The sequence below is a fragment of the Phoca vitulina genome, unplaced genomic scaffold (assembly GCF_004348235.1).
Source record: "Phoca vitulina isolate PV1807 unplaced genomic scaffold, GSC_HSeal_1.0 scaffold4, whole genome shotgun sequence".
Lineage (NCBI taxonomy): Eukaryota > Metazoa > Chordata > Mammalia > Carnivora > Phocidae > Phoca > Phoca vitulina.
Window position 1 is genome coordinate 12322765 of NW_022589707.1, and position 27105 is coordinate 12349869.

Genomic DNA, 27105 nt, shown 5'->3' on the forward strand with positions numbered 1-27105 from the left:
ACAAAACACATATGGGTATTTCTAGCTTTGGCCTCTCTTTCCATGAGAGGTGAGGGGAGATTCCCAGAATTCTTAACGAGAACAGGTCATCACTTTATTATTTGTTTCTGTATTAGATGTTTCCATTTTTCTAAATTATTTCACTAATTGAATAAAAATAGGACAAAATAGAAAACATGACTTCTAAACTCAGGGGAAAAAAGGGAGACATCAAAAGATATTTGTATTAATTCAATAAGGAAATAAGAATACAAGAAGCGAAGGCAGGCATGATGAACAGAAAACAAATTACAACACAAATTTAAAAGCACACCCCCAAATACTGCATATTTCTCACTGAGATCTTTATATGTGTAGACAGAAATGTTTAAAAAAAGGGGAGATTTACATTTCCCTGATGATTAGTGATGTTGAGCAACTTTTCATATGTGTGTTGGTCATCTGTAGGTCTTTTTTTTTTTTTTTTTTAAAGATTTTACTTATTTATTTGACAGGAAGAGACAGCGAGAGAGGGAACACAAGCAGGGGGAGTGAGAGAGGGAGAAGCAGGCTTCCCACTAAGCAGGGAGCCTGATGCGGAGCTCGATCCCAGGACCCTGGGATCATGACCTGAGCCGAAGGCAGATGCTTAACGACTGAGCCACCCAGGCGCCCTGGTCATCTGTATGTCTTTGTAGAAATGTTTATTCAGGTCCTCTGTCCATTTAATAGGATTATTTGTTTTTTTGGTGTTGAGTTGTATAAGTTCTTTATATATTTTGGATACTAACCCTTTATTGGATATGTCACTTGCAAACATCTTCTCCCATTCAGTAGGTTGTTTTTTTGTTTTCTTAAGGGCTTCCTTTGCTGTGCAGATGCTTTTTATTTTGATATAATCCCAACAGTTTATTTTTGCTTTTGTTTCCCTTGTCTCAGGAGACATATCTAGAAAAATATTGCTAAGGCCAACGTCAGAGAAATTACTGCCTGTGTTCTCTTTTAGGATTTTTATGGTTTCAGGGTTCACATTTAGGTCTTTAATTCATTTTGAGTTTATTTTTGTGTATTTTGTGTATGTAGAAAGTAGTCCAGGTTCATTCTTTTACATGAAACCACAAGGAGATATCACCTCACATCTATCAGAATGGCTAAAATCAAGAAGAAAAGAAACAACAAGTGTTGTCAAGGACATGAAGAAAAAGGAACGCTTGTGCACTGTTAGTGGGAATGTAAATTGTACAGCCACTCTGGAAAACAGTGTGGAGTTTCCTCACAAAATTCAAAATAGTGATGCCATATGATCGATAATCCCCCTCCTGGGTATTTACCCAGGGAAAATGAAAACACTAACTCAAAAAGATATATGCACCCCTATGTTTATGCAGTATTATTTATAACAGTCAAGACATGGAAGCAACCTAAGTGTCCACCAATAGACAAATGGTTAAAGAAAATGTGGTATATATATACGCAATGGAATATTTTTTTTAAAAGATTTTATTTATTTATCTGAGAGAGAGTGGGGGGAGCATAATTGGGGGGAGGGGCTGGGGGAGAGGCAGAAGCAGGATCGCCATGGAGCAGGGAGCCCAATGTGGGGTTCAATCCCAGGAAGATCATGACCTGAGATGAAGGCAGATGCTTAACTGACTGAGCCACCCAGACGCCCCTATATATATGATGGAATATTACACAGCCATTAAAGGAGGATGAGGTCACGGCATGTGAGACAACATGCACGGAACTGGAATGTATTATGCTAAGTTTCAAGTCTAACCCTAACTCTAACTGAGAAAGACAAATACCGTATAATCCACTCATAAATGGAATCTAAAAAAGATGAGTAAGCAAACAGAAAGCAGAATCAAATACAGAGAACAAACTGACAGTTGCTGGGCGGGGAGGGTAACTGGGGGGGTGCAAAACAAGTGAAGGGGAGAGGGAAATACAGGCTTCAGTTATGGAATCAGTAAGTCACGGGAATAAAAAGAGCATAAGGAATACAGTCAGTGATATCATAATAAGGATATAATGGATGGATGGTAGCTACACTTGTGGGGAGCATAGTTTAATGTATAATCTTGTCAAATGGCTAAGTTTTACACCTGAAACTAATGTAACACTGTGTGTCAACTACACCCAAATTAAAAAAAAAAAGGCAGAGGGGAGAGAGAGAATAAATGATACCCTTTTAATTCATGATGATAAGTTGGGAGGTAAAGAAAGAGAACAGGAAGGGAGGTGGGGACAAAGGAGAACTTCAACCTTATTTGTAACGATCTGTTTCCTTTACCGAGAATACCGAAAGCATAGAGAGCAGAATGTTAGTACCTGTCTAAACATAGATGAGGATGCAGATGTTTGTTACGTTCTTCTTTGTACTTTTTTATGCTGGTACTTCCTGCTTTGCATGGTTTTGATATGCACAGATTTCAGTTACTACCACTTAGTTAAAAACACCAGTCCCCCAGAAACAAGGTTTAAATTCCAGATACTACGTATATTAACTGTGAGTAATGGTATAAAATGAAAACTTTGCTGCTACCTCTTCAGTCCAGAAATCTCTATGTAAATAATTGATGTTCAGCATGATCAATGGATCAATCATGGTACTTCTTTCAAAGTCTGACAGTGATTGATAACTGCACATCTGTTATTCAGTTCATGTTCAGGCAGCAAAGCGTGTAGTTGTGTTGTGTCCTTGACTCCCAGTGATAAGTCCACGTGGCATTTTACAAAAATGGATAATTAAAAGAGGGAACTGGCCGAAAAAGATAGAAGTACAGATAAAACAAACTAACAGTGATAACATTGGGAGTGAAATTGGAATGGAATGTAAGTGGATTTAAAGAAGAAACAGCTGGGAATGTTGACACGGTACCCCTTTAAGAGGCAAATGCAACCAGAGGGAAGGTGAACTTATCCACCTCACCAAGGAAAGTCTTTGTGGTGAAAGGGATGAAGGCATCCCAGAGGAAGTGAGGCGGCCCAAACTGCACACTAAAGGAACTCATGAAGGTATTTCATGAAACTGAAAAGCAAAGAATAAAATACTGGCAGATCCAGACTTAAAGCAAGTATGACATTTCACCCACACCTAGAAAAGATGCTCGCTGTGTATCGTAAAGTATACGATAAAAAGAAGGTGGCAAGCACTGTTCAAACTACTCTGATGAAGATTTTAACAAATAAAACACTTCATTTATTAATGTTTCTAATGTCACAGAGTGCTAAGTATGTATTAGTTTTCTTAGTTTTTCATTTTTGGACATATTTGTAACTGACAGGAAGGGAGTTTTTCATGTTTTGGCAAAAACTTGCTAAAGTTGAGAAACAATTGTGATTTTCCCCAGTGATTAAGATTGCTTTGCACGGTGATTTTTACATTTCCAGAATGCTATGCAAAGCAAGGACTGTGTTGTATTTTAAATTTTCTTCAAAAAAAAATGTAGAAGGGAAATGAAATGAAATCAAATCAAACAAAATAAAGACAAAAACTGAATGATTAACTGGGAAGATATATTTGCAACTTCTATCACAGATGAGTTAGGAAAAAAAAAACAATTTAGTAGAAAAAAATGATGAAGGGACGAAAAAAGACAATTCATAGTAAAAGGAACACAATGGCCATTAAACATGAGAAAAAATTCTTAACTTTGCTCATAATGAAAAAAATGAAAAGTAAACTATACTGAGATGCCATTTTTTTATATCCATGCATTGACCAGACTCCAAAAATTTGAAAACATACTCTTTTGGCATAAGTGTGGGAAGAGGCATTCTAATGCATTTTTGATGGGAATGAAAACGGTACGACCCTTATGAAGAGCAAGTTGGCATCATCATTCAAAATTACGAATGCATTTCCTTTTGTCCCAGAAATCCCACTTGTAGGAAATTCTTCTGACAGCTGTATCTAAATATGATTACACAGATCCGTGTAGCAGTGTTTTTACAGCAAAAGACAGAACAACTAAAAAATCCCATCATTTAGGGATTAGTCAAAGCAAGCGTGGTGTATCTACACACTGGAATACTGCGCCTAACCTCAATCCCCAAAGGTGGCAGCTTTCGATGCACTAATGTGAACAGATCTCCAAGATAAATCGTTCAGTGAGAAATGCAAGCTGCAGATCAATGTGTATTTAGTGGTACTCATCACACTGACCTTTCTGTAAAAATTATATATCGTCATTTGTTTATTTTCTTATAAAGAAACCCTGGGAAGACTCACAAAGAAACTAATCAAAGGGAGTTCCTGCAGGAAGCAGGGGTGGGGTGGGATCTGGAGGAGAAGTGGGAATTAGACTTCTCAATTATAACTTTTAATAATCATCTTTGATTTCTTTAAAGATCAAATTGGCTTTATTCAACAATTTATGAATCAGACAGCATCCCAGCTAGCAAAGAGAAAAGAGCTCTTATAATCACTGGATTTTTAAAGACTGTGAATGTATTAGCTACTCAAATAACATTAAATTAGAAAATATAAAAAAATTATCTACACATACCAAAGAATGTATTTCATAAATTGCTTTCTAATTAGACCACACTTCAAGTTTCGTGTATAAATGTTCTTTAAGTTTAGCTGTTTGACCTAATAAAGAGTCTCCTTTACTTAATAAATAAATACATCATGGTTAATCTTGCAATATCAGCGGCTTAATGTTCCATTAACCTTTGGGTTTGGCTGTGTGTGTGTGTGTGTGTGTACGTGTGTGTTCGCATGCGGATGTGTGGTGGGGTGGAGGGAAGGGAGGGCTTATGTGTATAGGATTATCACAATGATAAAGTAAGCCAAAGAATGTAGGAAAGAAAGCAGACATTGAAAAGCCAAGAGAAACCTCAATGAGGCTTCTTAATTGATAAATTCTTTATCAACATGGAAAGGGAGTAAAGGCGTGGCCACCAAACAAGATATAATAAATCTTTAAGAAGGGAGTGAGCGGAAGAAGGTGGGGAAAAATGAAGAAATAAAGGTGGAGAGTTAACCATAATTTAAAAATCTCCAAATCCCACATCCTGCCGCTTTGACCCCTTCTGACTCATCTAACCCTCAGAGAAATCCCTGCCCTCCCCCACCCCCCAAGGTGTATCTTGTTCTCTTTGGTCTGCCTCTAAAAGAAAACCACTGTTTTTAATTTGCTTATGAGTAACCACACCAAAGACATTTTCATTTTATAATTTTCTAATATTGTGAGACTCAATCATCAGAATCCCTCCTTTTTCTTTTCAATGGGACTTAGAAAAAGAGTTTTCTGAGGAGTACTTCCTACATTTTCAAAATCTTTATCATTTGTTAGAAACACAGTTTTACTAGTTAAACTGCTCCTAAACAGTGGCAGAAGGCTCTAAATTATCCACATTTTCTTTTTTTTTCTAGTCCTTTGTCATTTACAATATGGTTATTCACACAACTTTATATTCTGTTCTTCTGCAGAGTATTATAAATTCATTTCATCCCACTAATGAACACATTATTCAACCAAACATCTACTAGGGAATATTAATGCTGCCCTCTGGTTTTATTATAGATAATCCTACAGTGAACATCTTCGTTTTGCTTCTGTTGAATTATTCCCCCAAGTTACCAGGAGTCGCTCCTCATTATTTTTCATGGGCGACTCTACATTTTATTTCCGCCAGATTCTCACAATGTACTGCATGGCTCCTTTTACCTAGTAAGTACTTGAAAATTGATCTGTTGAATGGGAGACAGGAGAGAGACAGTCAATGGTGTGGAGGCAAATCATCAAAAAGCTCAGTTTTTCCAACAATGCTCCTAATCAGTTCTATGGAAGTAAGAAAGCCCTGAATTTTTAACAGTGAAAAGAATCTCATTAGGAAAGAAAACACTTCACTTCAAAGTTAAGCTGGAACACAGATGGAACCCTGTCAAAAGGGTATTATCTAATCTGGTGAAGTGCTTTCCCACTAGGGATTCCCATCCTGTGAACGATGAGAAGGCAAACACAAAGCCCAGGTACATCTGTGTGTATGGAAAGGAGGAGAAGGAGACTCAAAGAAAAGGAGCTACATAATGCCACATGCAGAGCATCTAATCACAGGATTTTGAGGAACCTTATTCAAATCAGCCTCCTAAACCCAAAGCTGTAAAGTAGGATAAACCAAAAAACAAATGAAAGTAGGCAACAGATTCTCGTGGCACTTGAAGATGTCTAAAGCATGGATCTCATTTCCTAAATTCTAATATTGCTATTTGTAAATATTTAACCAAAGGTTTTCTTTTCAGAATACCACCAACGAGGGTGCCTCCAAAAATATGTCCATAGTCAGTACCTATATTTTAAACTTGCTCTTTCTTACAGCAAGTGTGTGGCCTTTGGAATGCATATGGAAGTACACTACCTATATGTGACCTAGTATTTTCAAAATTTTTATCTTGATTTGATTTCTGTCCAGGGAAATCGTAAACTAATTAAAATTTCACTCAAGCTTCTTAAGCTCCGTGGATAACCCAGCCTCCTCACCGCAAATTCTGTTTCATTGTAAAGCTCCATTTCTTCCATTTTATTTCAGCCCAGAATTACGGCTGCTGCCAGCTGGAAATACCCTTGAACATGGAGGGCCTATATTGTATTTTGGAAGTTGCAATGGGAGCAATGATATTTATTCATTTGAATAAAAGTAATTACTCACAGTAAATATGTATTCCTAACATTCACACCCTAGTGAGTTTTAAAAATTCTATGGCAAACATTATCAGCAATGGGACAAGCCGATATGTACCTCCTGATAAGACAGAAAACAGTACAGCATCACTTCTCTGATATTCTTGCCAAAAATGCATAACTTGAACCCAGTCATGGGGAAACATCATCTTTCCATAAAACCAAAACACAAAATCAGAGGTGCAGATTTCAGAAAATTCACATTCCTCTGGCTTTTGGAGCACAGGAAATTCAGTCATGTCTCTCCCAAACAGTATGTCAGTTTATTGCTAATTCCATTTTTAATGTATACATTTGTATATAATCTGTATCATACAACATATGATATACAATACACTAATTCTTTTCACTTTGATACTTCCTAACTTTGCTCTATGTTATCACATATATGTTTTGGTATTTTTGGCTGCATAATGCACATAAAACATTCGTCTCAAAGGCTTGAGGATTTTTCTCCTGATCCCATGCACTGGAACTAGTAGAAATGTGTAGAGGAACTTACCCCTCTGACCACATACGTTCTTCAGCATCTCTCAGCATTACCGGTTCTACTAATGTACCTTCAAAGCTAGACTCTCTGCAGAGATGTACCATGCTTACCTCCACCAAGAAGGTCTGAATCTCTTCCACTACAAAATAGCTTTAAAGCCATTTAAAAAAAACTGGAACCATCCTCTTCCCTTCATTTTAGTCCACGGTTTCTATGTGAAAAGTTGCATGATATTTGCAGGCCTGCAGAAGCTCTGCTTAACTAGTCAAGCACACTCAAAGGTAAGTCCCCATGGCACCATACTCACTGTGTGACACTCTACTGCCTCATTTCATAATGCCACATGACACAGATATTTATAAATGCATACGTTAAAAACTTAGTTAGCAATCAGTAATGATGCACGGTTCATGACAGAGACATGGAATGAGTTACTTGTGCTTTAAAAGCCAGAATTCTGAATTTGAGTTTTCTGAAATCTGCACCTTTGATTCTGTGTTTTGGTTTTATGGCACGAATGCAAACGAAAGCAGTAACAACCCCCCCATCGCATGAGCGACACGGGCATTACAAAGAGAAAATAAAACCACAGTTCCCCCCAAATCCAGGAAGTAGAAAGAATCTGTGGACACACAGAGAATGAAACACTGAGGGCCAAATGCAGAACTCTTCTGCAGAAATCTGGGGCCATGGGAAATGATGCCAAGCAGCACTGGTAACAGTCTTGCATACTGATGACCCTGTGCTGCACTTGATTCTAAGAGGAATAGTAGACTTTTATGAGAGCACAGTATGCTCAAAATCTCTGCCATGCTTGATTTGTATGAAAAACAGCAACGTATAACCCATAGTAAAACCCATTCCCAGGCATGAGCTTATCCTTGCACAAAGAACTGTAACCGGTTAGATGGAGTACTAAGGTAAGTGGGCCTTCGGAATCAAACCCCAGTTGAGACCACGCAAAAGGCCAGAAACAGCTCAGTGCACACAAAGAAGCTGCCCGGCAAGCATGACTCCTTTAAGACATATTTCGTACGCACTCACTTATTCTCAGATGTGACATTTAAAGCACAGAACAAACTAAAACAACTTGGGGCAAAAAAAGAAAGAACGAAAGAATGAAAGAACGAAAGAACAAAAGAAAGAAGCCTCACAGGAATTGATCGGAGATATATTCAACTTACTTGGATTATCTGACTCAAAAAAAGATCATTTGGAAATGATTTACAAGGGACTCATTCAGAAACAGTAGCAACAGGCATATTTCAGACCATAAATCAGTGGAACATGAAAACCGAAGAAAAATCCATAAAGGTTAATGCACTTTGGAGCGCATTTGCCTCTTAATTCATGGGAGTAAGTCATCGGCACATCAGGAAGAGGCTCCCCCAACAGTCCGTAATTGTTCATGCTGAGTCTAACCACTATCTGTGCCTTTTGTATATAAAGATTTTCTGGGTAAAAGTGCAAAATAAGCTCATCATTGCAGAGCCCAATCATGTCCTCAGCCCATATCCCTAGGAGACAATTTGCTGAACTAATGAAATAAAAAGGGATTTAGGTGCTCTTATTTGTAATGAGTAAAATTCATGACTAGCACTACAGGAAAAAAAAGAGGTAAAAATCATTAAGTAAAGGGAGAAAAGAAAATTATCTACAAAATTTGAACTCTGCAGGCTTGTAAACAAATTTAACTTTAAAAAATCTTACCGTGAGTACACTGTAAGTGATTTGTGACTGCATTTAAGTGTTCCCTCCAGACTGAAAAGCACTTTAGGTAAAATGAAGTAAGCCTCTTTAAAATGACAGCTGTTTAAATTTTTTAAGCATATAATTTGGAAATTGAAGTAATTCAAACTCTAACCCTTAATATCAAGCAATCTTCTTTTTTAATGAAAAAAATGCATATAAAGAAATTAATAAGGGCTACTGATCTAAAACTCTGAGGCAAAATGATAATTCTGCTTTGCCAATCGGCCTGGAATGCTGTTTTTAATCCCTTCTACTTATTTATAGCCAAGAAACTTCTCCTTTGTGTGTATATATATATTTTACAAAAGATAAGCCTGTCTGAAAAATTTTCAAGAAAAATAGCAACTTACTACAAAATGTCTATCATATCACCTGGAAACTTACATGTAATGTATTCAACATGTTATATTTTAGGGGTTCTGTATCAGTTTGGCCTTAGATATTCTAATGCAAGACACAGGGGAATCTGGCAAATCTTCTACGTATTGCTGTCAGTAGGAGCTCCATTAATAATTGCTTACATCCATTCAGCTCTTACCATGTCCTGATTGAAGAGCTTTATATGGATTCTTTTATGCAATTCTCACAATAACTCTATGAGGTCTGCACTATTGCTGTCTGCATTTTACATACAATGAAACTGAGCAAGTGAAAAAAATATTATTAGCTGACAGTTACATTGTGCTCATAACATGCCTGAACTGTTTAAAGCAACCACTATGCTTTGCTTCACTTCTTCCTTACAATGCTACAAAGAGTACTTTTATAATTGCTATTTGGAAGAAGAAATGAAGGCATAGAAAGAGTAAGGACTTTCCCAAGGTCATAGAGCTACTAAGTGATGGGGCCAAAATTTGAACTTGGATGGTTTGGCTCCAGAGGCCATGCTGGACTTAACCGTCACTCTATACAATATACTCTTCTAAAACCGCTGCCTCCCAAATGTTCACCCTGAGGGTTAGGACTCTTGAAGGGAGCTGGTAAGGGGAAGACAATCAACAGAAGTCCACGTGAAAAGCCCTAGAATGTGCTGATATAGTGGAAGCTTGCGTGGACTGAGAGAACCTTAATGTTGCTAAATACAAATATTTGAATATACATACAAAAGACCAAATTATTTCTCTTGAAATACAGTTTAGTCTTATGTCCAGCCCTGACTTCCTCCCTCAAGATCCTGATCTGTATTTTTAATCTGTTAGATATTTCAACTGGATGTCCTTTTGACAATTCAAACTATCTCTAAAATGGAACTCTTCATAGCTGCCCTCCCACTATTATTTCATTTCTCTCCCTCTATGTTCTCTTTTTTTGGTACTATCCTTATTCTGGTTACCCCAGTGCAAACTTAATCATCTCTCATTTCTTCCTCTCTTATTTTCAGCCTTGCTACTCAGGAAAGCAGCTTCCAGGCTTAGAGGCATTCTCTTCATATGATCTCTTATGGTCATGCATTTATTCATGTGTCCATTTCTTCATTTATTTAGGCAAGTATTTGCAGAGTGCCTACCTTATGTCTGGTAGTGTTCTAGGTTCTACAGCATCCACAGTGAAAGAATCATGCCCCAGGGACCATCACTGACACAGCTAGGATAGGAATGGTGCCCCCTCAAGTAGTTTTGTGCTGGAGGCCTGGACAGACATTTCTGTGCCTCCATTTGTTAACATCCAGCACCATAATTCAGGCTTTTATTAAATTAGATGATGTAGATGATGTAGATGATATAGATGGATGGACAGAACTTAATATAAGGCAATTTCTTTTCCAGGCCTTCCTAAAACAATTTCCCAACTGGTGTCTCCATCTTTAGCCCTTCTTCGTCCCTTCTTAGTCCCTTCTTCGTCCAACTGATCTAACGTATAGTCCCTTCTTCGTCCAACTGATCTAACGTATAGTCCCTTCTTCGTCCAACTGATCTAACGTATAGCTGTTACAGTAGTCTAAGGCACAGAGTATCTAACTGCAGCTTCCTCAGTGCGCCCTACTCCCTCTTGCTTCCAGGTCTTGGCCCATGCTCCTCCATCTGCTAGAACGCTTCCCTCTGTACCCTTTCCCCCCAACAGTCCCTTGGCCTACAGCCACTAGCTTAAATACTACTTCCAGGAGGCCTTGCCCCTTGAGTCTTTTTCGAATGCCCTTCCACTTTGCCCCCACAGTACCGTACGTCTACAGAATATTCCTGCTGAGGTGTCTGTAGTCCCGGCTAGTTTCTAAACATCCTGAGGAGAGGGAATGTGTCTTGTCTTTGTAGTCAGTGTTTAGTGCCCAGCAGGTATCAAGAAATAAGTCCAATGTATCTGTACTTCTACTCACCAGCAAGCTTTGCTTTCTGTGTATTCTTTGCATTAAAAAAAAAAAAATCCCATGGCTTTTCCCATGATGTCTATGTGGTCTACTTTTAGTACAATCCATTTTCTAAACTGTGGTATATAAGCTAGAGTGGAGGCTTGAGGAGCTGTCATTTTTGCTACAACCTTCCTTCAAGGGCCAATTCAAAGCAACTCACTCAAAGTTTTCCCTGATCTCTCTTTTTTTTTTGAAGCAATCTCTATGCCCAGTGTGGGGCTTGAACTCACAATCCCGAGATCAAGAGTTGCATGTTCTACTGACTGAACCAGCCAGGCCCTCCCCCACCCCAATCTCTCTCAACTACTTTATTAATTTGAAATAGTTTACTTCATTACATAGTGTTAGTTCCTTTCTCCCTATTTATTTTCTCTCTCCTGTTAGAATTAAGCTCCTTCAGAGCAGCAACTGTGCTTTGTACATTTTTGAATCATACTTGAAGCACTTAACCCTATGTCAAGTATAGTAGACAAAGTTAATGTTTTAAAGAAATGGTAGTATTATGTTTCTAACACAACTTACTTAGGTTTTATCTTGAAAGGCCAGTGGTTTTTTTTTTTTTTTTAAGATTTTATTTTTAGAGAGAGAAAGAGTACGAGTGTGGGGAGGGGCAGAGAGAATCTCAAGCTGACTCCACACTGAGGCAGAGCCTGACATGGGGCTCGATCTCACAACTGTGAGATCATGACTTGAGTTGAAATCAAGAGTTGGATGCTTAACCGACTGAGCCACGCAGGTGCCCCTAAAAGCCAGTGCTTTTTAAAAGGATTACAATGCATAGATTATTATAAGGCTATGTTCTGGGGAATAAATATGGCTGGCCAAAAAAGTAAAAAAAAAAAAAAAAAAAAAAAAAGAACAGAGTGAAAGAAAAAAGAGAAAATTGTGAAGATAAATGATGTATGCATTATGTTAAATTACTATTTTTTTAGGCATTTTAAGGCAACCTACTAGCAAATCAAAACCTGTTTACATTCCTGGTAAAACACGAAATTTAGTGAACCTGGCCCAATTTATGAATACTCCTTGGGCATCACTGACGGAAGTCAGAGACTGAAACGCATTTCATGTGTCAAAAACATGAGTTGTGAGCCTGCTGGGATAAAATTACACTATCTGTTTGCTGGGAGAAACAGGCTGGCTACTTGGTTCTCTCCTTCACTATTCCTGAAAAGGATGATTTCATTACATTTAATAAATGAATGTTTTGGAAAACTCAGTTTGAATTATCTCTAATGAGCCTATTTGGCAGCTAAGCTTCTTCCTGAACTTAGCTTATGATGATTTCTTATCCCACTCTTGTTGTTTATTATCACTAGATCAACTGCCACCCTGAATGCAAAGTGCTCTAAGTACCTGGAAAACAGTGAATGATCCCCTAGTCAATGATTTGGATATCTATGAGTTATAGACATCTCTTGTTCCCTAAACTTTTCTACTTTTATCCCCTTTGTTCCATACTTATTTCAAAGAAGCCACGATGGTCTTCTCATTGGTTCCCTTCTCTGCATACACACTTTTCCAGACCTGTATCTATAATGATCTTGCAACAATGCTCACAAAGTTATTTTCCATAATGGCTCGAAGTTCTCCTCAAATTTACCTCCCACAGAGCTCTTTCCTATTTGGAAGAGAGTTTCTGCTTTCTGGAGTCTCCTCTTGGCCATCTATTGTCCTATCACACTCTTGAGAGGCTTTCAACATCACACAATGAGGTGGAGTAACAGCAACTTAACACTGATCACTTTTAAGCCATCTTAGCTGCCATTCTGTTACGGTCCTACTTTCCCTCCAGGAGCCTCAGACTCATGTCCTTCTTTACAGTTAATTTCATCAATAGGTCCACTTAGTGGTAGGAATTAAAGACTTTATAGTTCCTACCATTCTGTTTCATTCAAGTTTTTATATCCTTGGGAAGGCTAAATCAGTGTTAAAAATTCTGCTAACAAAGCTGAGCAGCAGAAAAGTATAGATAATTACATTTGTACGTGGAATAATACAGAAAAAAAAAATAGCCTCCTGCTAGCTGATTACTTGTAGGTGAATATCTATCAGTCATATAGGCATTAAAATGATGGAATACACAACATTTCCAAAGAAAAACTAGAGCCTATTGAAGAATTCCGATTACAATATAACTGATATTCCTCTGGATTCTATTGATGACAAATACCTAAAACACACAGAAGACAAAACAACTGCCCACCAGTCAGTGTCTGCAATCAGGTCACTCTGCTCAGTGAATTTACACTCTTGGGCTGACTGTTGCTACTAATTACAGCTGAATATGCAAGACACAGAAAAAGCCTACAGAAAGAACTTCAAACATAAAAAAAAAGAAAAATCAATGTAATCCTGGTTTCATCTGAGAAGTGTTTCCTATTTTCAAAGCAATGGAAAAAAAAAAAAAGGTAAGGAATATATGCTTTATCGCAGCACACAAAGGAAGTATATCTTAATGGAAAAAATTATTCCAGAAAACTATCTGGTCTCATATAAAACTTGTGAAAAAATTTCTAGCTCATCAGACTGACAGCCAGTTTTTTTTCTGGACAGTTTATTTTCAATATGGTAGTATACATAAAATTGCCCATTTTTATGAAGTCAACAATGTAAAGTTATGGCCATAGGCATGATAGCCAAGAGGCACAAGAGTTAGTTTTGCATATAACAACTATATATTCAGGTTGTCACTTACTTATTAATACCTTTTGGTCATTTTTCCCACATGCATATTTTGTTTGATGAGCTATATATGTAACAAGCTTCTCTGGCACAGGAGGTTTTCATGTACTCTCTCTCCTTTTAAAAAGTATGCAGCAGGGGCGCCTGGGTGGCTCAGTTGGTTAAGCGACTGCCTTCGGCTCAGGTCATGATCCTGGAGTCCCGGGATCGAGTCCTGCATCGGGCTCCCTGCTCGGCAGGGAGTCTGCTTCTCCCTCTGACCCTCCCTCTCTCATGCTCTCTCTCTCTCTCTCATTCTCTCTCTCAAATAAATAAATAAAATCTTTAAAAAAAAAAAGTATGCAGCAGGATACCTTCTAATCTTTGTTTTTGACAAATTTTTGGCAATAATCATTCATGCAAGTTCCCAGCAACAATCTGAAAGACGATGGTAAACCTCCCAAACATTTAATTAATTAATTAATTCAACTAACATTTACTGACCATGTATAAGCCATGCCCTACAAGTTAGGGATGAAAAGTCCTGTAAGTCAAGAGGAAAGAGATGATCTCTCTTATCTACAGCACATGTTAGCACTTACAAAGGACTTTCACATACTTGAACCTCACAGCTTTGGGGGCTGTGTGACAGTGATAGTTATTTCCATTTTATAAATGAAGAAATTGCAGCTCAGACAAGATAAGTAATTTGCTGAAGGTCACACTGCTATCAAGTTTTAAGACTGTGTCTTGAAGTTAGATCTGGCTCCTAATTAGTTCACCATTCTTTCCTCTGTACCATATCCCAAACTGGCAGAGCCCATATGCATAGAAATTCAGAAGAAAGCAAACTATATGGTCACAGATTCAATGATTATAGAAAATTTCCCAATGTGCTCATTTCCAAAGATGGAAAGGCATATTTTTCATAACGAAGTTTTAGATATTTTGGTAGTTTAAAAAACACTGGGAAAGTCAAATGCATACGACTGTGTTGGAAAAATGAGTGGGCAAAATGCATGCATAAAAAAGAGTGAGGTGACAGCCCCTCCTTGCTGGTGTGTCTGCCTCTACAGGAAGGATCACAGAGTGTGTTATGACCTGACACCAATGCCAAACACAGGCCCGAGCAGCTGGGAGAGATGTGGAATTTTATAAGACTCAATCACAATGTTAGGCCAAGTACAAACTCTGCATCTTTTGCCTCTTAGTTCAACGTTCTATTCTTCAATGACAAAAGTGAAAGAGTAATTAGACTATGTGGGTTTCTCTTTAACCTGGTTGGCCATTTCTTCTAACAGCACAATTACCCTGCTAATGAGATTACATTTGGTTTAACTAGAGGATTATTTCACAGCAGAGCCCTGCTGACTCCAGTTCCCAAAGGCCCCATCGTTCTGTAGATGCGCCCATCTAACATTCGTTTGTCTTAATGAAAGCCAGACGTAAAAATTGGGCCTGCACAGTTGCGAAAAACACAAGGGCTTTTGTTTATACTGAAAAAGAGCCTCATTTAGTCCATCTGAATCTTCCTAATACCCAGTGAAATATTTATTAATGAGTATCAGCACAGCAACCCAGAAAGTCTTATTTGCATTAATTTAAACCATAAATAATTGAAGGTAGATTTCGTTCCTTGAGTCATGGATTCAGAAAAAATCCGCAATTCCATGCTGCATAAAAAGAGACCATTAGCAAAGTAAAACGTATTAGAAGTTGAGGGTGGTAGATATTTTGCCTACTCTTGGACTACATGGATCATTTCTCAACACAGAATTCATTATCCTGCTTTTAGTCACTTTTGTAGAGGTGACAGGACGGGACAGTAATTTTTTCTAATTTCTGTCAGTCAGGATTGTAGGGAATCTATCTGTGCTATTCATCAGGTTGGACCAGAAATCAGTGAGTATATCTGGGTATCTATGTATTCACTCACACAACAAACATTAAGTGTGCTAACTCTATGTCAGGTACCACTCTGTAAGAATAAAAAATAGACAAAACATAGTACTTGCTCTTAAGAGAACTCAGGCTAAAGCAACGTTGAATCCAAACCACAATCCACGCCCTATTAGTGGTCATGAAACAAAATTAAAAAGTTGCAATCAGCATTGAGAGAGACAGGGAGGTGGAGGGGGACTTGGTAATTTGTTTACATACCTTATTCCCCAACAGGACTTAAATTCTTTGAGGGTAGGATACTGGTCAGCTTTATCAGTGCCTTCCCCTCGGTGCCTGTCTTACACACTCAATGTAAGCCTCCTGCCCCCAGTGGTAAGTTAAGGCGGCTTTGAAAATGGCCATGCTATAAACCAGCTACCTGAGGGTGGCGTTTAGCTGAACCTATATGAGGAAAATATATATTCATTTGCTGTTGGCCAGTGTTCATGGTCGTTTTATACTTTCATCTTCTCTATCCATGACAATTTGAGCTAACTTCCCTTGTGCAAGCTCTAATCAACTCACAATTCAAAGTCTCTACCTTTAGGAAGTATGGAGAAATTACAAAGAGTATTGCTGCTAAGACAAACTGTGCCTCTTATTGTCTGGGCATACACTGGTGTAGGGGGAGGGAAGTAGGCCTGTTGATTATTCATGAAGAGCGAATATAACACACTCAACCAACAAGAGGACATCAGCATGAGGGGATGCTAGTAAATAATGTGTAGCTCACAGCCAAAAAGAAGAAAATCATTGCCAAACACAGTCCATGCCTCTCATCTCATTGCTCCCCTTGGAAATGAGCACAGGGGTAAATAGCATTGTTAAGAAAGTGATAACGAGTGAAGAGAGAGTCACCTTCATGCTCTCAAGTCACGCCAGCCCCACATGCCAAGTCTTCACCCTCTGCACTCACTATGGTACGGTATCTAGTGGGTGTCTGTCATGCAGGTCGTGGCTCTTGGCCCCTGGCATATGACAGTTCTTGTTTTCATCTGAAGAAAGATGGGCTTGATCAACTTTGACCACAAGGCCGAGCCATTCTATTTCCCAAGGTAATTTATGTAAGTTTCAATACTGGAAAGGAACAAAAGCATATGATGCTCTTAAAATTTGTGTATCTTGACTTGAGAAGTTACCCGTGCTTGACACTTTGTAGTGCTGTTACCAGAGAACAGAAGACACCTGCCTGTTAGGTGTCTAAACTGGGAAAGTTTAATCAGATGTCAACACTGTTACTTGGGTCCCCTAAACCTGGAAAGCAATGACCAGGGGATGTCAGTGAAATGTTTCCATGAACAAACTTCTTTTGACTGTTGTTCTAAGACTGCCTGAACTTTTGAAACAAAAGACAGAAAACTGTATCATCAGAGGCTTGAACATTCAGTGCAGGAATATTACTTAATAGGATGACTATTACTTAATACCGTCTTATGAGGAAAATAAAAGGGACGTTATTAAAACAAATCAGCACAACTTTTCTTCTTGGAGTTGTGACTTTTTCATTTACGGCATCAAAAAGACAATCAAAGTGATTATTTTAGGTCTTGGGAGGAAGCAGGAAGAGTCCCCTCCTCTTTGGTCAATTCTCTAGAAGGGGCTGTCATAAAAATGCAGAAGGAATCATAATAATTGGAAACTGGATCATTGAAGGATATATTTATTTTCAAATGTACAAGCTGTCTATACATCTACCTATGTAATCTAAATATGATTTTAAGAGAATCCCAAAGGGATGAAAACAAAATAATAATAATCATAATGTTTCAAATTTGTCATCAGAATGAATCACTTTCATATCCATTACCTAATTTAATGCCACCAACATCTTACAGTGCTACACTGGGACTGTTACCTGTGGAAGTAAGGTGTCTGACTCTAAGTATAAATTCAGAGAGGGAGGAAAGAATACAGGGATGAATAGATGGATGGATGGAGGGAGACAAAGTACATTGCAAAAAGCTATAGTTAACCATACGACCCAGCAATTGCACTACTGGGTATTTACCCCAAAGATACAAATGTAGGGATCCGAAGGGGTACATGCACCCCGATGTTTATAGCAGCAATGTCCACAACAGCCAAACTGTGGAAAGAGCCAAGATGTCCATCGACAGATGAATGGATAAAGAAAATGTGGTATATATATACAATGGAATATCATGCAGCCATCAAAAGGAATGAGAGCTTGCCATTTGCAACGACGTGGATGGAACTGGAGGGTGTTATGCTGAGTGAAATAAGTCAAACAGAGAAAGACATGTATCATATGACCTCACTGATATGAGGAATTCTTTTTTTTTTTTTTTTTTTAATTTAAGAGAGAGAGAATGAGAGAGAGCACATGAGAGGGGGGAGGGTCAGAGGGAGAAGCAGACTCCCTGCCGACAGGGAGCCCGATGCGGGACTCGATCCAGGGACTCCAGGATCATGACCTGAGCCGAAGGCAGTCGCTTAACCAACTGAGCCACCCAGGCGCCCTGATATGAGGAATTCTTAATTTCAGGAAACAAACTGAGGGTTGCTGGAGTGGGGGGTGGGGTGGGAGGGATGGGGTGGCTGGGTGATAAGACACTGGGGAGGGTATGTGCTATGGTGAGTGCTGTGAAGTGTGCAAGACTGTTCAATCACAGATGTATACCTCTGAAACAAATAATGCAATATATGTTAAGGAAAAAAAAAAAAGAAGAAGCTAGCAGGAGGGGAAGAATGAAGGGGGGGAAATCGGAGGCGGAAACGAACCATGAGAGATGATGGACTCTGAAAAACAAACTGAGGGTTCTAGAGGGTTCTAGGGGGTGGGAGGATGGGTTAGCCTGGTGATGGGTATTAAAGAGGGCATGTTCTGCATGGAGCACTGGGTGTTATGCACAAACAATGAATCATGGAACAGTACATCAAAAACTAATGATGTAATGTATGGTGATTAACATAACAATAAAAAATTTATATTAAAAAAAGAAGCTATAGCTAGCCAATTTGCTGATTTCTTGATATTTAATCTGTTCCTCTGGATGTGCATTATTCCCTTTAAATTACTTTAATGAGATCAAGTAAGGTGAAAAGGCAACAGAATCATCTCCAAACAAGTCCCATCTCTATGACTGGTCTAGAGTTCTGGTCTAAACCCTCTTCTTCTAGATTATTCTGTGTCTAGACTGGTCTTTCCCATTCCCGCCTGTCATTTCACCACCAGATTCATCTACACCAAACATCTCTTTTGTAGTGCTATTCCATTTCTTAAACACCTTCAATAGCTTCTACTTTCATCACATGAAGCTAAAATTCCCTCTCCCAGGGTCTGGCCCCATTTCCTTCCCACGCCTCTGCAGGAGGCTCATTTGGTTCTTGTTTCCTAAGAATCCAAAATTACTCCTACCCTGCACCATTCAGTGAGGTTTTTCCACTCTTTCAGAACCCACCTCATTTCGGGGGAGTTTCAGAATACCCATATTTTATACACACACACACACACACACACACACACACACACACACACACACATGAAATCAGTGATTCACAGGCTGAGAGAAAGGGGGCAACATAATACAGCAAGGCATCCGGCCTACCATCCTACTTGATGGGAATGTTGTCCCACGGGAGGCAGGCCAGGGCGAGAGACTTGGATCCAAGTCCCTCTGTCTGACTCACCTCCTGGCTACTTTTTATGGCGTCAGCATCTAGCCCCTCCGAGTGGGACTATGTAATCTGGTACTTTAAAATATGTATTTTAATGCAATATAATGCCTATTGTTCACAGGGCAAATACTTCTTTTGAAACATAACTAGAGAGGGGAAAACCCGAAGGAAAAGGTAGCTGCACTGTATTTACCACGCTGAGAGACGGCAGCTCATCGCCAACCTGTTAAGTGATTTTCATAGGTAATCACGATGACATCCGGTTTTCACCTTAGGTACAGGAGTAGGTTCTAACACCCATATATGACCGGAACTCTATGATACATCCTACCGAAATTCTACCTGTCTTTTCAAAACTCAGCTTCAGGCTGCTTATTTCCAGCCCACGTTCATCTCCCTCCCTTCCCTCGCTTTCATAGTCCAAGGAACACAATTATGTGTTTATACCTCATCTTTCACTGTCCTCTGTTATTTCTCATGTAATCATCTCTTCCCAGCTATATTTTCATTTCTCTGAGTAGAGAGACTGTGCTTTTTTATTATATTTTTTCTATTTCCCATGGCTCCGAACACAACATGCCACTCAAATATTAAGAACTCCACAACATGATCTTTAGCACAACGTGGTATATGGAAGAGAGCACGGGGCTTGGGGTTAGAAAGCCCTGGGTTGAAATCTCCACACTCTCAGATCCTTAACTATAGGACTTCGCTGACCCCCTAGGCCCCTAATCTACGAAACAGGGGAATGGTATCTCCCTTGGAGGGTTATTGTAAGCTTAGCACTGATATACGATCTGCACTAATGCCTTCTATTCACCTAATGTATATAAACAAAGTGCCTGAAATATAGTAGCACTCATCATGTGGTAGTAATACTCCTAACAATCAATTCATGATAACTGATTCATCATTCAATAAATGATAGAGTATCTGTATCATAAATGTTGTGTCACAACTGAGTCTCTTTAGGTAGGAAATCCTTTGAAAATTTTAATGCCTTAGTTTACACTGATGGAGCTCTCCAGAGCTCCCCTGGAGCTTACTAACAATATCTTAGGTCTGTATATCGTTTAGAATTTACAGCAGCCGTTCATACGCGTTATTGGACTTTCCCAACTTGCAAACAGGAAATGCTGGGGACCTTGATCAGACAAAGGAACCTGGCAGCACCTAGTGTTTTGGTGGTGACACTGACCAAAAATACTTCAAGTGTGCTCTGGGTCTCTGAATGTGCTGGTCCCTCTGCCTGGGCTGCTCTCCCTCCGGTCACGCCACTCACCCTGTCACTGCGCCCATGTATGTCATCCATCTTCTGAAGATGTTTGAGGAGGGCTGAAAATAGCTCTCTAATCATTATCTCCTTTAACTGCCTCTTTTTCTTTGTAGAACTTATCATCATCTAATGCCATATTTACTTGCTTATTTTCCACTGTAAAGCTCATGAGGGCCGGAATGGAGGCTGGTTCACAGCTGCCCACCTAGAACCTAGAAAAGTACGTAACACATGGCAGGGGTTCCAGAGACACTTGGTGAATAAATGTGAACTTGCTGGACTCCTGTCTACTCTCCATGAACTCCAAGGACTGGGAACTCCAGTGAGTTCCAATGAGTAAGAATGGAAGCAATGTCTGTCTTTACTATTTCTCCCCCATCAGATCCATCCCAGACAGTTGTTCGGAGAAGACGAAAGCCCCAGAGCCTAGTTCTGATCCCGAATGGTCATATTTAACCCATCCAATGTGCCCCCTGACCTCCAGTGATGCCAGGCAGTAACACTGGAATCAGTGAAAGAAAAAAAAATTTGTGCTTATGCAACACGGCCCTAGACCTCGTCCCCTCTCTCTGATGCCTCATCACGACTATCATTTGATGATCACGCCTGAAAAGTAAGAAACAAGTATGAGTCTAATGACATTACTTGGGCAGAATAGCTTACATTATTTTTTGAATTATCACCAGTAGCACATTCTTGCATGTTCAAATCCTGCAGCTCTCAATCTGGCCCCCTGTAAAAAGTAACATATGCTCACAATAAATCTTTAAAATGGCTCTATTAATAGAGTGGCTGCAGTGACAGTTTTATAAATGGGCCCCATCTTTATGCAAACTGTGTTTTATTAGATTGCATTATAATGATTTGTAATAAGAATACAGAGATGGGTTCTGAGAGAAGGTACTCCAAACGTTCCCAAGCCGGTCAGGGGTTTCAGAGCCCATGAAGTCTGTGTGGCAGACTGTGCGTTCCGGGAACAACAGACATCATCAGATTAGTTTTGCTACAGTTGTATGCTTCTCCGCCTGCTTTTTCCAATCAGATAATAACAGTCTAATAACTGGCTTTGTGTCTGTCAATCCAATTACTTCCTATTTGGGATGTGCTGACACTCCATTAAATTGGCAGGCAGATGGCAAGGTCTTTCATTACCCTCCGACTGAATAATTAGCTTCCTGGGCACATAACTAGGGAAGGAGCCCATCTATAAAGTCAGGTATCTTCCAAACAGAACCAAAGACACAGATCACTAAAAATAATCCTGTTAGCCTCATGTTATGTCAGTGCCATGCCTGTAATAGGCAAAGCCGTCTAGTTACCCTTCAGTCAACTTGGAAGCCTTCATGGGCAGTCTTGATCAGGAGTGGCTCTCTGGCATCATTCCCACTAGAGTCCTCTCCCCACCAGTCTGCTTGGTAGCCGCTCCAGGAAAAACACAACCACAGTCCGGGATCCAAATCGTGTCACCTTGGGGAAGTGAAACTGTTCTTTCATCTGACCTGATCTCACTAAGAAATGAAAGGCGCACAACACTCACTAAAATAAACCACCTATAGAGAAAGTTAGGTAGAATTTAACCAAAAACTTTTAAGACTAGAGGACTAGATGCCTAGAGTAAATTAAAATGCAATCATAAGAATTTTAATGAAGTTCTCTTACAACTGTAAATCTTCATGGGATGCATATAATACAGTTAAGGAAAGAGAATTTAAGAGAAAGCACCATCATGGGTCTTCCATATTTCCCACTCTATTTACCATAATGAAATGCATTTAACAGGTGTTCCATCAACTCTCTGGGAATCACCTTAGAAACACTTACACAGAAGTTATGAACATCATGATGCTAATTGTTACAGGGAAAAATTGTGATACAGTTGGTGAAATTAGTGCCCCCAAATATAATGAGAGTTTACTTCTCTTTTTTTTTTTTTTTTTTAATTTTTTTTTTATTTACGAGAGAGAGAATGAGAGAGAGCACGAGAGGGAGGAGGGTCAGAGGGAGAAACAGACTCCCTGCTGAGCAGGGAGCCCGATGTGGGACTCGATCCCGGGACTCCAGGATCATGACCTGAGCCGAAGGCAGTCGCTTAACCAACTGAGCCACCCAGGTGCCCAATGAGAGTTTACTTCTAAGAAACAACATGCTTGGCAAGAGATCCTTTTCTATTCCTCTGCCCTCCTTGAGCAGCTTTGTCGCAAATGTCTCAACATTATGGTTCAATTCTAATAAGACATTTGGCATTTCATGCTTTCGATGGCTAGAATCTCAGATGGAAAAGGTTAATTAATATGGAGATAGCATGCGGCCATGAAAAGAATATGGCCTAAGAGGGAAAGACCTGGATCCCAACCTGCCTGCCCTTCTCAGTTTACTCACTAGATGAACTTCCCAGATCCTCTGGTCACAGCTCTTGCATTCCATGATTCACTATGGGGCGCTGGCATGATTTGGCCCAATTTTTCAGCTTTCCTCATTGCTAAGAGCAGTTCCGTCGGGGCCCTAAAATGGACTGGAGTATCGCTGCTATCTCATTATGAATATTCAAGTTCAAAGGCCACAAAGACTAATAAACTCCCAGCTGCAGGGAAGAGAGGGTCAACAGCACTGAAAGCAAGGATACATTAGTGTGTTGAAGCACTAAAGCAGATAACTTTATAGCCCTTTAATGAGGATGGTGTATTTTCATGGTAGTGGTTAAAGGGAGAAAAAAAAAAAACCAGGCCCATTAACCGTGGTTCTCTCTTTTCTAAGGGTCTTCTTCATTCCTTCCTTGTTGAGGGTACTGGTTATAATTCAACAATAGTTCTACGTGAACTTGGTTGTGTCAGACCTGATTCTTTGACCTCCCAGTCTCCTGACTCAACAATTAAGAAAGCACTCACAGGGAGGAGTTGCTTTGAAAACCAGAGTGCTTCACGGCGGGTGGGGAGGGGGCCTCAGTCCATGGAGCCACAGAATGCAGCTCCAGAAGAAGAGCAAGTGACCCGCGGCAGTGGCCTGGGGCACATTCGGGCTGTCATCCTTGGCCGGACCGCTTCCAAGGAAACGAATATAATAATGGAAGGAACTCTTGGGCTCAAAAAATTGAAACCTGGATGAACTGAACGGAAGGGTAACGACTCTCAGGTGCTAGGAGAGAAGACATGGAACAGCCTGGTAATTGAAGTTCCAAATCAGGAAAAACATGATTTAATTTTGAGATTTTACAAGCACTGAAAATGAAGCAAGAATTCCAAAAGCAGAGGTAGGCTCTACTGCCAGGCTTGCGAACGAAGCCAAGGAGTTTCCGTGTCACTGGGACACATGACAAGGGGCTGGGCTGCCGGTGGCTTTCTGAAGTAATTCACCACTTAAAATGGGAGGGAGACACATAGGCCACGACACATCTGGGCAGCAAAGATGAAAATACCACCCTACTTACAGAAGTCACCTGAGTGTATATGACATAGGATCTTTAAAGAGTCATTTTTCCAACAAGGGTCAACACATTCGGAGCCCTGACGAAGGAGTCAAGGTCGATTACAGAAACTGGAAAACAGAGAAAGGAAAATCCCACTCAGTAGCAAATGATGGGCCAGAAATGAGAAGAAAATGGCTTCCCGTGCTCAAGGACCTCAAATCTCATTTCTCAACCAGTCTCCCGCTGTATCAGGAGAGCCGAGAGGGGAAATGACGTATAAACCGCAAGGGGGAGGTTTTCACTGTGGCGCGGGGGGCAGAGCTGCAAATCCCCCTGCGGTTGTGTGTCTGAGACTCCCACTTCGAGAGTGATCCGAGGAACCTGAGAAATGCAGTCAAGATCAACCGAGCACTACGGCCTCTGCTGCCTCTGTTAGAGTCTCTTTAAAGCACTAGAATTAAAATCACCAGTGAAGATGATGAAATGGGGTGAAGAGGCTTCCTGCTCAAGCTCCTCTTTAAGGATTTCAAGGCCCCAGTTTTATTAAATGTCTTCATTTGTCAATTGAACATGTTTTACTTGCTTTTCCTAGTTATCGAAGTATTTTCCCAAGAGAAAGGGGGTGTGGGGGGTGGGGGAGAGAAGGCCTCAAAAAAGGGAAATGAATGTCCACCTTCACCTTTCTTGCACCAGTCCTGCTGAGGCTCCAAAGTTGAGGAGAACACGCAAAATCCATTCACACCACCTGAAGTTGACTTCCTTTTGACACCTCCTCTTGAAGAACCATAAATGCACATTATTTGTAGACACTTTTTTTCAGGGCATCAAAACTGTCTCAGTTTTTACAGTTCCATTTCGGAATAAAAACGCATATTCTACAATAGCTCCACTTACAGCTTCATCATAGCATGGTAATTTAGAATTTTGCTCTTGTGAACAATTTTCTTTTACATCAGTTTTTTTTTTCACTTTCCATATTTAAAAAAAAATGAAAATGCCTTAAGTTGTAAATAATCACTTTCAACGGACAATGTGGAAAGTACCTGTCGGAGGATTTTAAATGATGAAATCTTACAGGCTGTTTAATTCTGATCTGAGTAGAAGCAAATGTGAAAGGGCTCAAGAGAACATCCCAAGCCAAGAGGGAGACAAAAGGAATGGCAACACAGTCCCTACACCAGTGTCCTTAACCTGGGCTTCACGAATTGCCTGATACGGTGTGTAAAACTCCACGGGTCTGGGCATCCGAGTATTTCTCCAGGGTCTGTGGGTGTCATCAGATCCTCAAAGGTAGTGATACACCTCCCCCCCAACCCCCTGCAAAATACCCCAAACCACACAAAATTCCCCTGAATAGAGTCTCATCTGCATGTGAAAAAACAATATTTAATTCAGCTTCTGTATGCCACACATAATAATAAAAGTAAAGGAGGCAACTATAGAGGTAAGTTTTATGTAGAGCCACAGGTGTTTGATTTCTAAAGCTTAGATAACACCTTTATTTCACAAAGATTAAAAATATAAAGAAACATGATCTGTTTTAGATAATACAGTTTGTAGTGGGAAAACTGTGGACCAACAGCTCTAGATTCTCATCTGTATTCTGCCACCACCTTGCTGCTCAAGCTGGAGCGAGCCAATTAACTTCTTTGGACCCTAGGTCAGAACTGTTGAAAGCAGTTTACACATCTAGAACTTACTTTACTTACTCATTTACTCTGAGATTTTGTTTTGAAATATTTTTACCAACTCCATTACATTTATTAAATCAATTTCTCCTTTTAAAAATCAATTCAAGTTTATATAACTGCCAAAAGAACTTCTGGTCAGTTCTTCTACCCATTTGTCCAACCATCAAACCAATAAATATTAAGTTCTTAGCCATGTGTGAGGCCATCCATATTCAGGGAACCAAGGATGCGTAACTGACTTAGGCAGACCCAGCCCCCGTAGTAGGTGAGCTATGCCTTGAGCGGATATAACTCCAGCCAGAATGTAAATAAGCCTATTGGTAATTTTGCGACCAAGCTGAAAGCACATCCATATTCAGGAGTATACCAAAAAGAAATTGTGAAGCTTATCACCGACTTCACAGATTCTAGGAAGTGGGAATCCTGGGGCGGTCAGCTGCTGAGTGAGATCAGCAGGCAGACTTCTAGTTCGAAAACACTAGGATCTCACCTCTCTAAGTGGAGAAGACTGATCCACAATTCAGTCCAAGTCCCTGATATCCAGCCCTAATAAAAATACTTCAATGATTACAATACTCCCACATCTCCCCAATCCACACAAATGTCTTCTTTCACTAAAACCTAATTATGTCTATAACTAAAGTAGATATTTATACTGATAATTCAATTTCTGTAATGTACCTCTTCCTCCATGCTTCAGAGAGTTGAGTTTAAATGCCTTTTTTGATTACTAATTACTTTCTAAGTGAGTTTAATGCTTGTGAATGCTATTGGGACCACATGCCTGAGGAGGTATGTTCTGTTTGACAAGCAGATTCCACAGAGCCCCCAGCAGTGTGTGGCGTGAAACTCTACCTGCAAATTTCATTCTAGAAAGGCTTGTTCTGTGAAGCTGAAGAATGTTTCAGTCATGAGACCTTCCCTTCAGTCACTGGCTAGTTGTAAATCTTAAATAAGAGGATAACCTAGCTCTAGCAATAGGAGATGCATTACAGGAAGAATTTGCCTAACCATTTATTTCTGGTGGAATGCATGTGGTCACTCACAGAATAAAAAATTATGTGAAATAGGGCTAATATGTGAACTTGTGATGAAAGCAAATAGCTTCTATGTATTTTCTACCAAATCATGTTTCAGTTCCATCGCTTTGGTGCAATTCGAAGGTTTGCGGTTATCACCCCCATAGTTCCAGGAAATTGAGTCACAGTTTGCATCATTTGCTTCAGCCTAC

At 39.7% G+C, this 27105-nt stretch overlaps 1 protein-coding gene across 1 annotated transcript in view; it reads right to left on the reverse strand.

Annotated features, from left to right (window-relative positions):
- Positions 1-27105, reverse strand: part of EXOC4 (exocyst complex component 4) — a 731914-nt gene that overhangs the window by 217216 nt on the left and 487593 nt on the right. The window lies entirely within an intron of this gene.